The sequence below is a fragment of the Euprymna scolopes genome, chromosome 46 (genome assembly GCF_053919585.1).
Source record: "Euprymna scolopes isolate OS-2025 chromosome 46, ASM5391958v1, whole genome shotgun sequence".
Classification (NCBI taxonomy): Eukaryota; Metazoa; Mollusca; class Cephalopoda; order Sepiida; family Sepiolidae; genus Euprymna; species Euprymna scolopes.
The window spans coordinates 182549442-182556846 of record NC_136527.1 but is presented as its reverse complement, the minus strand read 5'-3'; the positions used below and the strand labels follow the sequence as shown (position 1 = coordinate 182556846).

At 34.3% G+C, this 7405-nt stretch overlaps 1 non-coding gene across 1 annotated transcript; it reads right to left on the bottom strand.

Annotated features, from left to right (window-relative positions):
- Positions 1-6948: 6948 nt before the first annotated feature.
- Positions 6949-7111, bottom strand: LOC145271569 (U1 spliceosomal RNA). The gene has a single exon (XR_013865978.1). It is a non-coding gene; the product is annotated as a U1 spliceosomal RNA (small nuclear RNA).
- Positions 7112-7405: the final 294 nt, after the last annotated feature.

Genomic DNA, 7405 nt, shown 5'->3' with positions numbered 1-7405 from the left:
TATTCTGTTCTTGAAGGAACAGAAGCTACACATTACCCAACAGAATTTCTTGATTCGATAGAGTTATCAGGATTACCTCCACATAAACTTGAACTCAGGAAAGGAGCTCCAATCATATGCATGAGGAATATTGATCCACCACGCTTATGTAATGGTACAAGACTAATAATAGAGGAGCTGTATAATAATTTGATTGTTGCTAAAATTATTGCATCACAGTTTGAAGGAGAAATCGTTTTAATTCCAAGATTGAAAATGGTCTTATCTGAAGGTGACAATATTCCGTTTGCCAGAGTCCAGTTTCCTATACAATTAGCATTTGCTATGACTATTCATAAGTCTCAAGGACAGACCTTACTTAAAGTTTTAGTTTATCTAGACAAACCTGTCTTTCAACATGGTCAACTATATGTTGCACTCAGTAGAGTTAAGCGAAAGGAAAACATAAAAGTTTTTTTTAAAACACTCAAATTGTACAAAAAATGTTGTAAATAGAAAAGTATTGTCTTAGTTTTAGTGACCTTATTATTAGCATATGAATACAATATTTATTTTCTGTACAATAAGTGCTTAAGCACCCGTGCTTTTCAGCGATACATATTCAATAAAATAAATTGATTAATATAATTAATATAATTAATCTGGATATAAGAGAGTTAGAACCTGATAAGAAGTCTCAATTAAGCAAAACGATACCAAAAGTTTTCTTTAAAAAAAATTAATTCTACAAAAAATGTAAATAGAAAAGAATTGTCTTAATTTTATTGACCTTATTATTAACATACACATTAAATATTTTACACAATGGGTACTGAATGTTTGCTTAAATTAAATGAAAAAAGTTACATTTTATTTTCATTTTCTATTTAAAAAGCCATTATTAACATGTGGAGAGTGTTTTTTTTATTATTCTGTACTTTCAACTAACAATTTCATTTAAAAGATGATATATCAAAATTTGAATTTAACTATAATAAGGATTATGATACCTGTTCAGTGCATATTTACCTATAAGTATGACCAACCACTTATAATTCAGTAACTGTAATTTAAAAAAAAATAACAATTATAATAAACAGAACGACTCATAGAAATCTATCTATATTCTTTTTTCATTTTAATATACTTTCATAGAAATGCTTCTGTTATGTAAAAAAAACCTATTTTCTTTATGCCACAAGTGTCACGCTCATACATGAATTCCATAGCTAATATAACGTACTGACCTAACGGGTCACGGGTGGTCTAGTTTTAAATAAAAATTGATTGTAAACATAAAGCATTTTTTTTTTGCAAATAATTATTGGAAAATATTGCAAAGTGTTTACATAGCTGGTTCTTTGGGATAATAGGGGCGCCTCAAAAAGTCAACAAACAGAAAATTTTAGTTTTTACTATTTTAAATCGCTTTTTTATTTTCCCTTTTTTTTCTTTTTTTGGGTTTGTTTTACTGTACACATAGAGTCAAAAAAGTTGTCAAAAAACAAATATATAACAAATAAATGGTACCAAAGGCAAGATAAGTTACTTTTCTACCAAACTGGATATAATTTTCGTGTTTTTATTCAATTTAACATGTTTATTCAGCTCGAAAAGCATACAGTGTTTAGCGATGTAATAAATAATAAACTAGACAAAATACTGTTAGAAATTCGCTCAATATATGTTACCGTGACATAACTTGACATATATTCGGTGGTTTTTAATAGTATTTTGTCTAGTTTATTATTTATAACACCTTTTCCCGAACTTACCGTGTTAAAAAGAGAATCGGCCGCCATCTTGAATTTTCCAATACATCGCTAAACACTGTATGCTTTTCGAGCTGAATAAACATGCTAAATTGAATAAAAACACGAAAATTATATCCAGTTTGGTAGAAAAGTAATTTATCTTGCCTTTGATAACATTTATTTGTTATATATTTGTTTTTTGACAACTTTTTCGAGTCTATGTGTACAGTAATACAAACCACCTTTTTTTTTTAGTTTAAAACACAAGTAGCGCCAGAGGGACTGCTAAACGAATGTGAAGAATTGTGTAAAAATTAACGTATGTTTCCGTGACGTCAGATTTGTGTTAACTAGACAAACTATGGAGAAGGTAATCTCGTCAGCATCAGACAAAGCCAAACTCTTTGTCAAGAACTTTGCAGCTAATTCTACCTTTTGCGATCAAGGCCGCCAACCCCCAACATTCCCTCCTGTATCTGAAAACACACTATGTGATATACGTATATCTGTACGTGATGTTGCCAAGCTAATCAAAAACTTTGATTCCAGTAAAGCAACTGCCCCGGACGGTATTCCAATTATAGTACTCAAAAAGCTTCAACCTGAACTAGCGCCCATACTTACAAAACTATTTAAACGTTGTCTTAAGGAGAATAGTTTCCCATCTCCCTGGGAAATTTCATCAGTATGCCCTGTATTTAAGAATTCAGGTGATAGCTCATCCCCCTCTCAGTACAGGCCAATAAGTCTCCTGTGCGTCATGAGTAAGTTGCTGGAATCTGTGTTAAATACAGAAGTAATCAACCATCTCAACAAAAATAACCTTCTTAGTGACACTCAATATGGTTTCCGTTCTTCTAGATCTACAGCAGATGTGCTTACAGTCATATCTCATAGGATTAGCAAATCTCTCGACGGAGGCAACCTCTCTAGGTCAATTGCTCTTGACATATGTAAGGCCTTTGAAAGGGTATGGCATAAAGGTTTACTTCATAAGATCTCTAGCTATGGTATAGCTGGAAATGTCTTCTCAATTAGTAAATCATTTCTTTCTGATAGGTTCATAAGAGTAGTAGTTGAGGGGCAAAAATCAGAAGCCCACAGTATTAATGCCGGTGTCCCTCAGGGGTCCATCCTGGGCCCAACTATTTTCCTGATCTACATTAATGATCTTCCAAATCACATCCTTACATCATTTGTAGACATTTATGCTGACGACACTACCATTTATAGTAGCACATCTAAGACAGTAAACGACCAAGTTCTCTCCAATTCTCTCTCCTCTGATCTTGAGCATGTAGTACAATGGGGAAAGGAGTGGCTGATTACTTTTAATGCATCTAAAACCAAGCTTCTCTCTTTACATCATCAACATTTTAATCCACATTTGTCATCAATTGAAATGAATGGCTCTCGTCTTCAGGAGGCCTCAAGTTTTGAAAAGCTTCTGGGCTTGACCATTACTCCTGATCTTAAATGGAACACGTACATCAAATCTGTTGCCAAGGCCGCTGGAAAAATGGTGGGATCTTTCTATCGATCCAGTAGATATCTCACTGCTGATGCAATTCTCTATCTATATAAGAGCCAGGTACGTCCAAGGATGGAATACTGTTGCCACATCTGGGCAGGAGCTGCTAGAAAGGACTTGTCCTGCCTTGATAGAGTTCAAAATAGACTTCGTAGCCTCGTAGGAGATGTCTTTTTCTCTTCCTTGCAACCTCTATCCTCTATCTCACAGAAGAGATGTTGCGAGTTTGTCTCTGATGTATCGTTATTTTCATGGAAAGTGTTCGACTGAGCTTCAATCTATGCCCCCCCTCGCCAAACTTTCACAAGAAACACTCGTCTAGCTGTAAACACTATCAATAATTCCCCCCCCCCACTCTTTATCTGTGTCTAAACCTAAACGTAGATTCCATGAACAAAGCTTTTTTATTAGAACTGCACGCCTGTGGAATTGTCTTCCATTTTCCCGCTTTCCGGCTGACTACAATATGGTTGTGTTCAAGTCTAACGTAAATAAGTTCTTGATGAGCCGTTCCATATAAGTTATCAAATTTACCGGATTTTCATTACTAATGACTACTATATTGTCCAATTTCTACTGTACAGTCTTTAACCCTTATCCTTGAGTGGCCTCTTGGCCTTGATAATGTGTTGATACCTATGAAAAAAAAAGAAAAAGTCCAATGTGAACAAGGTCTAACTGAATCGTCCCCCTAAGCAATCCAAGTTACAAAATTCCCACTGTTTACTATGCTAAAATCACAATGACTAATGTATACCTATTAACCCTTATCCTCGAGTGGCCTCTGGGCCTTGATAAGTGGTGACACCCATGTAAAAAAAAGCCGGGCATCGGCGTTGAAAATAAGGGAAAACTATGTATTCTGGGGCAGATGATTAAAAAAAAAAAGTTTAAATGAGCAAAGAAAACTAGGGTAAATATGAATAATCACCCTTGAAAATTCCTTTAAAATTACCAATTAATAAGGTTTTCGGGGGCTGAAAACGAAAATAACGTTTGAAATTACGGCAAATGAGTCGTTTCAAAGATATGAAGAAATGTTAGTTTTAAAAAAGTGGGGGATCACTTTTCTATAATAATGTAACGTAAAATGAGCACCCACTTTGTGATTACCACATGATGAGAGGTGGATGACAAAGGAAGAAATAAACAGATGCGGAGGAAAAAATCGAACAATAAAAAAAAACGATGGGTTGAGAAATGGGTGGAATGGAGAATAGTTCTCAGAGAATTAGAATAAATGAGGGATTTGGGAGTTAGTGGAAGGAAGAGTAGTTTTGAGGAAGAGAGAATTCGATTAGGAGAGAGGCAGAATTAGAAAGGAGAGAGGGATAAAGATAGAATGAAATAAGATATATTAGGTAAATGAGAGAGAGAGAGCAAGGAGAAACAGAAGAAGGGGTGAAGCAACAGAGGCAGACAGAGATTTTGAAAGAAAGAAAGCAACAGATTAAGCGCGGTAGAGAGTAATGATATATATATATAAATACATACTGATATATATATATATATATATATATATATATATATATATATATATATATATATATATATATATATTATTGGTAGTGTCGTGTAAACAAAAGCACGATGTGCCAACCAAAGAGTGCTCAATGCTTAGACAGAGCAATATTAATATGGGACATATTCATATATATATATATATATATATATATATATATATATATATATATATATATATATATATATATATATATACAGGGGGGTAGTAGGAAAAGAGATATTGAGAAAAATAGGGGAAAAATCTTTTAGGTGAAATTATCTATAGCAGCACACATAACATCTAATGTCATTTTATCTCAGCATTTGTTCAATTTTATTTTAAGAACTTTAGAGTTTGTATTACTGTACACATAGATTCGAAAAAGTTGTCATAAAACAAATATATAACAAATAAATCTTATCAAAGGTAAGATAAGTTATTTTTCTACCAAAGTGGACATATTTTTCGTGTTTTTATTTAAGGTAATATGTTTATTCAGCTCGAAAAGCTGACAGTGTTTACCGATGTATTGGAAAATTCAAAATGGCGGCCGACTCTCTCGGAGAGGGTAAGTTTGGGAAAAGGTATTATAAATAATAAACTAGACAAAATAATGTTAAAAATTCGCTCAATATATGTTACCGTGACATAAGTTGACATGTATTCGGTTGTTTTCTAACAGTATTTTGTCTAGTTTATTATTTATAACATCTTTTGCTAAACTTACCGTGTTAAAGTGACAGTCGGGTGCCATTTTGAATTTTCCAACACATCGGTAAACACTGCATGTTTTTCGAGCTGAATAAAAATGTTACATTGAATAAAAACACAAAAAAATATCCAGTTTGGTAGAAAAGTAACTTATCTTGCTTTTGATAATATTTATTTGTTATGTATTTGTTTTTGACAAGAAGTAAAGAAGGATTCACTCTCCATGATTGACCACAAAGAATAATCAAGAACGTTAAGATCACGTGATGAGGTCATTCTTGTTTGCTGATCCAGGACTAAAGTTGTCTGTGTTACTTGAGCGGGTTAGCTTGTCGCACCATCTTGCAATCAACAAATACAGAATTATACCATGGGGTTAGTTCACATTTAAAAATGTCCTCAATGTAACGTTCTGTGTTAAGAACAAGAAAAAATAGTCTATTGGCATTTTTTAAAAAATTGATGGAGATTTCCCTCTTTCAGAAATGGCTGCTCAGGCCATCACTGATGATGATTTCTTCATTTTGAAACTCTTTTCTGCATTATCAGGTATTCTCACAAGGACTTTTTTCAATTTGATGCTTGTTGGATGTTGAAGTGAGAATAACTTTTCATCTGTGAAGATGATGTTATTGAGCGTGCCTTGTCTGATAATAAGGTTTAACAAGCGTCGATTTCTGATGAGTTTCTTTGCAATTGTGGCTGCAGAGAGAACTGTCGCCTTTGGAGCTTATAAGATGACATTAATAAGTCACTTCGACATATCCTTCACATCGCCCTTGGTGATGTTTGTGCTTTGTTCGCCATTTGTCTTATGCATCTTTTTGGATTTCGTCTGTTTTTTCCTAACATTTTTTATAAGTTTTTTGATAAATTTAGGTGTTCTTAAGGTGTGGGGACGTTGTCTATCTTTGATCAACGAAGTTTCCAGGTAATAAGTAATCGTCCTTTTTTATGAAGATTTTGTTGATTTTGAGGTTTTTTTCCCAACTTGAATATTTCTTGTGCACGTACGTCATTCTCATGTTGATCTATGGTTAATTTTCTCTCCAATTCAACAGACATTGTTTAAAAACTAACATCTTTTGTTTCTAAAAAAAATAGAAATCATACATTACATTATCATATAATGACAATTAAATATTAAATTTATTTTAATATTATCATAAGAAATAGTTCAGAAATTTTGTAACAGGGCTTATTTCCACACTATATATCGAAAGAAGACACTTTCAGTAGCTGTAGGCGACAGCTAGACGAATTCCTCACGATTAAACGATGATTACATTTACATGCAAATTAGATACAATCAGAACGTTGGAATTGAAGTGGATAATGAACTGGTCGAGAGAAATGGCGTATTTCTTGGTATTACAGAGATTAAGGGTGATTAAGCGGAGGGAGTACAGACCTATGAGTGAGAGGTACTTGGAAGAAGTAGGGAAGGATTTCTGATTTTGATTGTATTATCAGGGTGAGCGCGTACGCAGACCCCACACTTAGAAATAGCACGTCCGAGTCGTCCACATTTAGGACGATCGCAAAGGTCAACCCAACCGCAGTGCAATGGATGGGCCTCGCTCTGGGGGAACGACCTTAATGACCACCGTTACCCCCACGTAAGGTAAGTATTATATTTAGCCCTTCGTCCCCGGCCTTGGCATTATCTACTGCCAAGGCCTCATTTGGGGTACGAAGAAGCTTAGGCACAAAGGCCAGTAAGGGGGAGTGGGGGAAAAAAGGGGTCTTTTCTAGTCCTTAGCTAGACTTGCGTAAGATAGCAAGTACTTTATTATAAAACCTATACTAGAGTTTCTATCACGCACTGTTTCGCCTAACATTCTTACCCGGACCTACTTAAAATAACAGCTCCCCAGCTTACGGGATGGCAGGCGACATTCACGCTGTGATAAAAGAAGAACATAT